The sequence below is a fragment of the Silene latifolia genome, chromosome 1, assembly GCF_048544455.1.
Source record: "Silene latifolia isolate original U9 population chromosome 1, ASM4854445v1, whole genome shotgun sequence".
NCBI classification, from domain to species: domain Eukaryota; kingdom Viridiplantae; phylum Streptophyta; class Magnoliopsida; order Caryophyllales; family Caryophyllaceae; genus Silene; species Silene latifolia.
This window is the reverse complement of record NC_133526.1, coordinates 144,816,463-144,827,110: the sequence shown is the minus strand read 5'-3', so window position 1 is coordinate 144,827,110 and position 10,648 is coordinate 144,816,463.

Sequence of the window (10,648 nt, the reverse complement as noted above, 5' to 3'; positions counted from 1 at the left end):
GAAAAAGAAATACATGTTTTTGAATTTTTGATTTTATGGAAATGAAGTACAAATGAAATGATATGATATGAATGAATGCATGCTCTAACTAAATGCAATTCTATATGACATATATAACAAATGAATGCAATCAAAACTATAATAAATGATGCATGATTTCTAGTAAGCTATGGTCACCTATGATCAAACCTCCCCAAACCGATTTAAGCACTATTTCTAGTGTAGAAATGAAAAGGTTTAGTCATTAGTGAAAAAGAATTCTAGTCTATGTTCTACTAACTATATGAATCATATGAAATATACTACAATACAAATTATACTATGTAAACTATACTATATGAATTATTCTAAGGTGAATGATATAATACAAATGCACGATAATTGAAAATGCAATACAACTATACATGAGAGAAAGGAATTGAAAAAAATAATATCTTACAATTAGAGGTATTGTGGTAGACACCTCTTGCCATCTCACTCGTCATCATCATCATCATCATCGCGGTATCTATACCTGCTAGAACCTTCTTGGCCGTAGAACCCTCCACCTTGGCTGCTAAAATTCCCGTATTGGTTCCCTTGATTAGGGAACAAAAGGTGCGGTTGAGCCCAAGATGGGCGAGGGCCTCTAGGGTCGATATACCCATGTTAAGCCATTTGGTAGTATTGAGGATAAAAGGCCAAATAGTTGTTAACCCTCCCATTGTGCACTCCAAGATCGACCCGTTGCATAAGCTTCATCAAGTCATTCATGTCCAGAGCATTGAGAACTTGGGGAGCGAACGGTACATGTTGTGTGGGGTAGGGTTGGATGGGTACGTAAGACGGTGGTGCATTATCCCTTACCGGCATCCCACGAGGTTGACGAGGTTGACAAGGTGCTTCCTCTTGTTATGGCGGGTTGGGGGTGACTCTCAAGATCAAGGTTGTATCTCGGGGTAGGTGAGTACCGACTCAATCGTGGCACGGTAGGTGGTACATTCCACCACATGAGGACAATAGAGGAGCACCCCTTTGTAAACCACTCCACACTCCCGGTTTGAGTGTAGGTACACCACCAGTGGTGATAGAAGATGGCATCCTCATTTATCAAAGTGTTCCCCTCGAGCTTTACATAAGTCCCATGAAAGTTAAACCCTGGACAAAGATCATTAGCCAACATAGTGACTAGGCCTCCCATCACAAAGGTCTTAATGTGGGAATTCCCTTGAGCACAAACAAAGAACCTTGTGAGCGTCTCAAGGGGCGTGTTAAAATTAAAAGGCTTGGTCCCTTGAACATTTAAATAAGACTCTAAAAAGGTCAAGTCAAGGAGAGTGCACCTATCTTGTTCGAATCTCCCATTGATAGTGCCGGCTATGAAGCGCTCGGTGATTCGAATCACTGGATGTTGAATTGCGAAGGTATAGCATTGTTTCAAGTGAATGAGGTCCCTCCCAAAGATGGCTCTCCAAATGTGGTTAACACTGAAGTCGGCGGGTTTGTCGGTGTTTTCCTTTGGCACATCAAGACCAAAGACATTTGCAAATTGATCAAGGTTTAATCTATGGTCTCGATTGCATAGTCGGAATTCCAAACAAACAGTTCTCCGAGTATTTGTGACGATGCGGACACTACACAAGAACTCTAGGCTAAGGCTAAGGTAGGTCTCCTCATGGGCATAGAATAGCTTTTCGAGACCCATACCATCAAAGAACATTTCAGTTTGATACCTTATACCTAGGACCTCTAAAACATTGGTATCAATGAATTGATTTGGCTGATAATGCTTACCTAGTAATGTAACGAATTTTTGGCGATGTTCATCGCAAGTGAAGATCACTTCCGGGAAGTATTCGAGTTGTTCCACCCCTCCTATCATCACATTGTGATGGCTTCTTACCTTTCCTTGGGTGGATGAAGAAGCGCCCTTGCGCTTCTTGGGTGCATTCTCAGCGAACTTCTTGCCTTTTCCTCTTAGGTTCATCATTTTTTATTTGAAAAGCTAGGGTTTTTGGGTTGATTTTGTGATGGGGGTTTTTGAGAGATGATGATGTAAGATTTTGGGTAGATAAGATAAGGAAAATGAGGGATGGTGGGGGTGTTTATAAATAAAAAGGGGTGGAAGTCGAGCGGATAAGGGTCGGGTTTGGGCGGATTTCACGAGGTTTCCAGCAAAATTTAAGGAGATTCGAGCGTCTCGCCCTCGGGACGAGCGTCTTTGTTGATGAATCCGAGCGTCTTGTGGAGAGGACGAGCGGATTCTTAGTCAGGGATCTTGGAACTTGTGAGACCGACTGGGGACGAGCGTATCCTGTTTGAGACGAGCGTCTCATCTGGGTCGAGCGGATCCTGATGAATCCGAGCGGATTCTCATCCATTGAAAAATTGTTTCCATGGCCAAGCTCAAGACGAGCATCCCAGGTGCTATCCGTGCGTCTTTCATTTGAGACGAGCGGATCACAAGTCAGTGCTGATTAATGCTCAAGACAAGGCTTAGGCCGAGCGTCTTGCCCTAGGGACGAGCATCTCATGCCGTCTTTCTCGATCCCTTCTTTCTTTCATTCAAAAAAAAATCCTTCCCTTGCACCCTTTTGTGATTCTTTCTTATCTCTTTCTGAAATTATGCTCAATGAATGGGTAAGAAACCCTCTCTCTCTAATGTCATGTAAGGGGATATAAGAAATGCCAAATTATATACAATATTATACAATGCAAAGATTATGGGAAGGAATATTTTAGAAATGGTGGTTTGAGATAGGACTCCACCAAACTAGTTCAAATTGCCAAGATTCTTTGTCGATAGAGCTAAAGGCTCTTAGAAGGAGATCAAAAGCTTGTAAACAAGCCCCAAATAAGCATAAGTATGGTTTACTTAACTTCAAAATAAAGCTTGGCCAAGGAAACTTGTCATTTATTTTCTTTTTCACTTTTCACTTGGCACTTGAATATTTTCAACGCTTCAAACCAACAAGCCCATGATTCTTGTCAATGCTAGGGATGAAGTATGGCTCACTTTCGTCCGGAGATTTCCATTTACCATCTTCTCCTTCAATTTTGGTGATGATGATAGCATTTTGGTTACTCAATCCTTCCAAAGTAGAAGGAGAATTCTCTAAACATTGATGATCGGGTTCTTTAGAAGTTGAAATTGTGGATGCCAAATTTCCACAAGTGACTTTATTTGCATGTTTGTTCTTGATCTTTTCCACCAAGTATCCTTTTATGACGATTTGACTTTTTGGAGAAGGTCTACCATATCATCTCCAACAATCATAGGTTCTATGGTGGGTGCGAAATGGTCTTCATGGTCAATAGGGAAGAGATATTCATTCTCTTCATAGTAAGGTATCTCAAATTTCTCGAGGATAGGCTCCTCAAGTAAAGTGATCTCACAAGTTTCTTCTTCCTCATTCCAAAAGTCCTTGTAAAACACATAATCTTCTTTCACAATCTCGTCATCATGGCTATCCTCATAAGAATCATAGATGGGGGTTTCAATTTTCTTCTATAACTCTTTCTCCATCATCTCGATATTCACATCAAAGGACACACCCTCATACTCACAAAGGCTAAGAGTATTTGTCTTACTCAAACTCATGTCTTCTTCATCAAATACCACACTTTCATACTCACAAGAGCTCAAGGAGATTGGCTCTTCCCACTCATCTTCTATGTCAAAGGTTACCCCTTCAAATTCGCATTCACGGACAATGTTGAAGGATTGGTGGGGAGTGGCTTCTTGGGTTTCTTTCATTTGCACAATTTAATTTGCTAACTCCTCACCATGGGTAACAATATTTTGAAGGACATTGTCTCTAATTTGGCTCTCTTCTAGCACTTGTTTGAAGAAGTTTTGTTGATCTCCCATTAATTGGAGAATCATACCTTGAATGTCAATGTTAGCCTCATCGTTTTGTTGTGGGTAGGTATAAAAGTTGTTGTATTGTGGTATTTGGAATTCATTATGAAGTGGGTATTGTGTGGGTGGTTGTTGTGGATATTGGATGTGGTGATTTTGGTGGGAAAATTTAGGGTAGTAGTTAGGATTTTCTTTGTATGAGTAGTAAGGTAGGTTTATGTTGACTTGCTCCTCAAACTCCCCATACCCATAGTTATACTCAAAAGATCCACCACATACTCCATATACCAATTCTTGGGTCATCATCTTAACCAAGATAAAGATACAACTACAAACACGGAAACTATATAAAAACGGTAAGAACAATCCTTGAGGAACAAGTTCCTCAAGGTTAAAGCAAAATCGAAATAGACAAACAAGTAAGAACTTAATCACATAACACCGTCCCCGACAACGGCGCCATTTTGATGGAAGATGTCGTCGTGTCTCCCAATAAAACACATTTATATTCTCAACAAACAACTAGTTAGTGGTTAAGTCGAGGTTGATCCATGGGACGGTGTGCTTTGGGTTCTAAGTCTATCTATCTCAATTTATGTTAGTGTCACAATTGATTTGGATTTGTAGTTGTGTTCTAGACTAATGCAAGTAATAAAGTAAAACAAGCAATAAAACAAAATTAAGATGTAAACAAATGACTAAAAGTGCTAGGATATCATGGGTTCAAAGGGGATTCATGGGAGTAAATCATACAAACATTTTCTCAATTATAAGCAAGCACTTATTGTTGTGATGGGATCGAGTTAGTGTATATCTTACAATACCTAAGAAGGTTTGGGTCCCGGAGCCGAATAGATTAGATTGTACAACACCTACAAGTCGACTTAATCCTTCCTATTCAACTCTATGCATGGTCTAATGAGGCTCCAGTTGGTTTATGTCTTACAAGCCTCTTTGAAAAGATAGGTGATGGGCAAAAAAATGCAAGGATTCATAGGATCGCATTTCATCGAACATAACATGTGCATAAGTTGAAATCACAATAGGCAAGCAATTTAATTATGAAAACATATTAGATTAAGCATGAATTAATCCCAATATTTGTTTCCCTTAATTACCCATTAATACTTGCTAAAAGACTACCCACTCATTATCATGGAAAACATGTCATTAATGGTGTCAATCATCACAACAAGTATAAACATGATAAGAGAATGAGGAAATAAACAATAAAGAGTAAAGATATTATACCAAACTTAAGATGATCCAAATAATAAAGCAAAGAATAATTGAAGAAAACTTGATTGATTGATAAAGAGTTGTCAATTCTCCTATAATAACCCAATAATATTCAATTACCCATTAATAATAAACTTGAACAATGATTAAGGAAAGATTAAGGTGGAATTTTGTGGAATGATTGAGAATAATCTATTATAATCTACCCTAATCTAATCTAAGAGAATTGATTTTAGCAAAGGAAACTTCCTACTAAGAGGCCCTTTTTATTGATTATTACAAATGGAGTATATATTGTAACACCCCAAGAAGTGGAGAGAAAATTTGTCCCACATCGGGAAAATATGGAGCTTGCGATATGTTTATAAGGGCTTCCACCCACCACTTAGTAACAAGGCTTTGTGCTTTTGGGCTTAAGTGAGGATAAGTAATGGGCCCAAAGGTACACAACTCATCTTATTGGGGTTTTGTTATGACCGTGGTGGGGTCGAGTTGTTATATATATAGTAGTACATCATTAGGTTAAGTAAGGATAGATTAGTAAATAACAATGCTAGGTTTTAAAGTAGGGAAATGCAAGTCTTGCGAGGAGATGAGCATATCACGCTAGTGCTGCCACGAGACGCTCAGACCAGGAGGGGAGACGCTCGGATTGTAAGGGAAGGATCCGAGCGTCTTCAGCCGGGACGCTCGGAATGTGAGGGAAGGATCCGAGCGTCTTAGGCCTAAGTCGCTCGGACTGTTGCATAGTGTGATCCTTGATTCACGGCCTTTAGTCTTGCATACTCCTTATTCTTGCTTTGTCGGTCGTCGTTCTTGCCTCTTCTTCATACTAGTCCATCTAAGGTCGTCATCAACCTTCCAATTATGCACGGGAGACGAAAATTACGCCTCATTGTCCTCTTTCCTACAAGTCATACAAAATGCACTAGGAAAGCAAAATAGAAATCATTTGACGGATAAAATGGCCATAAAATGTTATATTAGTATGCAAAATAGGTTCAATTAGGGGACTAAATATGCGCAATTAAGAGTCACATCAGTATCGCGTCAATCAAAATAAAGCCACATAGTCATTAACATAGAGAGGAAAAAGGAGATTGGAAAGATCATACCATGCGGTCTTCATAATCCGCATGTCTCGGATGTGGCGTAGTCGATCAATGTGATAAAAGGATAGACAAACAAACAAACAAACAAACAAACAAGTATATACAAAATATACAATTCTACACTATAAAGGAATGAACATGTTTTTGTATTTTCTCAAAAAATTTCAAATTTTTTATGGTTTTTGTGTTTTTGTGAAATAAAAGAACATATTTTTGTATTTTTCAATTTTTATCATTTTTGGTTTTAAAAGTCAAGTTATAATTTCCCATCCCCACACTAGTATGGGCATTGTCCTCAATGGCCAATACGATAGGAAATTATACAAGCTAAATGAGAATGCATGATTTCTACACTAATATGCAAACTATATGACATATACACAAGTGATGCAATCTATACTACATTATATGATGCATGAATTTATTGGTTGGAGAGCTAATTTAGATTAACTCCCAATGCTTGTGCTTGAACTTCCCCAAACCAAGTAAGACACTATTTCTAATGTCAAAAATAGGAAAGTTCATGCACAAGCATGCAATGCATGAAACTAATTGTCATTTTGGATTGTACAAGTGGGAACAATATAAGACACCTCAATGGAGACCGAGGTGGGAGTCCTCTAAGTGTTGCTAGGACTCAAAACAATTGATCAAGATAAAAAATTTTGAAAATAAGAGAAATAAATAAAGCTAGAGGAGGTGTAGGAAACTCACAATGGGATATGTGGCATCCTCCAAAAAGCTTGTCAATCCTCAATTGTCGCTCATGGCGACATCCTCATCACTATTATTGCTATCATCTTCCTCATTATCATCATCATCATCATCTACCTCCATGGACCCGGAGGCTTTACCATTTTCATCATCACTTGAACCTTGCACTTCTTCCTCTTCTTCCTCATGGCACGAGTCACTACCTTTCCCGCTCTCAACAACAATCTCCTTCCCCTTAGTAACTTGACTATCCACGGTGGCATGTCTAGGAGCGCTCGGAAAGAATACTTCCCTATCCGCCCAACTAGGTAAAGGAAATGAAGTATCAAGTAATACTTGCCTAGATAAGTGTAAGAGGGGCGGATATTGAGCTCGGTAAGCATTGACCCGATCCTCATGAGCTTCCTTATGCATATGTTGCATTAATTTGGTCAAGTAGTCGTTGCCTACCATAACATTATTGCCAATTTGTAATACCCCGTATTTTAATTATATTTTATAAATCATATTTATTATTAATATAATAATATAATAAGGAGTTGGGATGACAATCGAGTGATAACAATAACAATATATGATAATTCATAGAATAATAATAATAATAATAATAATAATAATAATAATAATAATAATAATAATAATAATAATAATAATAATAATAATAATAATAATAATAATAATAATAATAATAATAATAATACTTGATAAATATGTTATAATAATAAATAATAATAATAATAGTGATACTACTACTACTACTACGAATACTAATACTAATAATAATAATAATAATAATAATAATAATAATAATAATAATAATAATAATAATAATAATAATAATAATAATAATAATAATAATAATAATATTATTATTATTATTATTATTATTATTATTATTATTATTATTTCACGACGGTTGCTGCTGCCTCAGAGTCTGTTTTCTCTTTGACACCACGCCAGCTTGCTTTATGGCAGTCTCAGCAGGGTTCTCACTCCTCCGATTGGTTACGTGCGGTTCCTATCTCAGTGGTCAGGCGGACTATGAACGGGAGGACTTACCGTAGTGTCTTTGGGGTATCGTCCTGGGTGTTCCGTTATTCGCGGTATCTAGGCCCGTCCCGCTTGCTCTCGGGTTTTTGCCGAGGATGTTTTTGGGGACCACGCTGTTTCTTGTCGGGCATCTTGTGGGCGTTAAACATCGGCATAACCTTGTCCGGGACACTCTTTTCGACATCCGCTATAGATCGGTATTCTTGTGGGGAAGGAGGTTGATATCGGTTTGGTTGATGGGCATGGTCGCTCTCTTCGTCCTGCGGATTTGTTGCTTTATTCTTGGGACAGGGGGCGTGATGTGTGCGTCGACTTTTTGCGGGTTCTTCACCTTTGACTCGGATCGGGTTGTGATTTTGTGCGGGCCGGGTTGTCGCGATCTTTGCTCGCGAAAGTGTGCTAAGTATGGGGATTTGTGCGCGGTAGCGGGGTTATGGTTTCCTTCCTTTCTCTTTCTCTTCACTTGGGGAGTTGGGGTCGGATCTTTGTTGCCTTGCTCAAGCGGATCCGAAATTCTCGGTATCTCGGGATGCGGGGGCTCGGGTAGCCGCTTACATTTTTACTAGGCTTAGCTTTGCTATTGCTAAGGGTGTGGGAGCCCAGATTGTCTCTCGGCTCCCCACCAATTTCATGTAAACTTTTACTTTTATTTTAATGAAAGCTGCGCGCATAATAATAATAATAATAATAATAATAATAATAATAATAATAATAATAATAATAATAATAATAATAATAATAATAACAATAATAATAACAATAACAATAACAATAATAACAATAATAACAATAATAACAATAACAACAATAACAATAACAACAATAACAACAATAACAATAATAACAATAACAATAATAACAATAACAATAATAACAATAATAACAATAACAATAATAACAATAATAATAATAATAATAATAATAATAATAATAATAATAATAATAATAATAATAATAATAATAATAATAATAATAATAATAATAATAATAATAATAATATATAATATGGTAGTTTCCTAATATCGCTCTATAAGACCTAGCTTATCACTATAAATAGATGGCATGACCTAATAAGAAAGCTTATTTTCACATAAAGGCATAATGATTCACATAAGAGAAAAGAAAAGGAACAACTAGCTATGAGATCGTCACAAGGTGATTTTCTAATCGTCTCATGATATACTCGCCTTAAGACTAATATAATTCGTTAAATAGACAACCGTTGACCGACCCGAGACCATGACGTTGACCGTGGGACACCAGGGATTGACCGGACCCAACGTGGACCACCTTTGACCGACGGGAAGGGGTTGTTTTCTGGGTGTTTTCAACGGTGGTTTGAAGGGTATGTACTATATGTTTATACGGAATTCGACCCTTATTTGGACCCGACTTGGTCTGGGTATGGTTGGGTTGTGACCAGGGGTCAGCGTCGATCTCATGGGTGGCGTCGTGGCGACCATAGGTGGTGGTTTGTGGTGGTGGCGGCGGCCGGAAAAACGTGAAACAGGGGAGGGGGAATTGTTACTGCTGCTGTCGGTTTTGGGAGGCTGTAGTGGTGGTTTAGATGGGCGAGTGGAAGGTGGTAACACCCATGGAACCACCATGGACCAGTGGTGACGACCGTGGTGTCCTGGTGGCGGTGTGGTTGTGCTTTGTTGTGATGGAAACCGTGTTGTATAGAATTGTTGTTGTTGTCGTTGGTTGTTGTCGTTGGTTGATTGGTGGTGCTGGGTGGTGTCACTAGTGGCGTGTCATGGTGTCAATAGTGGCGTGTCGTGGTGTCAATGGTGTCATGGTTGTGGGGTGTGTCGTGTGGTGTGTTGTTGAGAGTGTCGGGTTTTCGGTATTTGGTATTCATGCTTGTGGGTGTTAGGGCGTGAGTTTGGGGGCGGTTGGAGGTGGCTGAAGCTAGTGTTGGGGCGTGTTTGGGTGGCTGGATGTGGAAGCTCACGGTAGGGCAGGTGTCAGAGGTGGTTGTGTCGGGTTTGGGTGTAATAAAACGGGTTTTTTGGGTGTATGTGTGGGTATTGGTGGTGTGTGTTACATGGGTAATGGGGGAATTTATCGTGGGTTACATGGGTGTTTTGGGTTGATTAGTTGATTTGTTTAAAGACGGGTTTTACGTAATAATAATAATTCATACGGAGATAATTAATATGAATGAATTATATTGATTAAATTAATATAATGATAAATTGAATAATTAATAATTAAGTTATAAATATTATTATTTGTATTAGGTGACGGTTTTATTGAGGAACTTTATTTGTTGCTTGGATTGCATAATTGGAGTGCATAATTGGAGTATTTGCTTGCCAGGTAGGATAACTACTCAACTAGTCTTGCTATTTATTTGATAAGAGGAATTGTGAAACAGTGTGGATAATTGCCATTGGATGAATTGTCGGATGTGAATTATATGTCATGGAATTATATTTTGGTTATTGGTTTATTCATATTGTTTATTGGATACCTCAGATTCGGCATGAGACGAGTTATGGTTATTGTTAGTATTACATATCTTTGAGTGGATACCTCAGCCTCGTGTTGAGATGGATTATTGTTATTGTATTGTTATAACTTTGTATTGGATACCTCAGTTTTATACTGGGATGGTGGATACCTCAACTTCGGTTGGGATGGTGGATACTTCAACTTCGGTTGGAATGATGGATACGCCGGGCCAGGG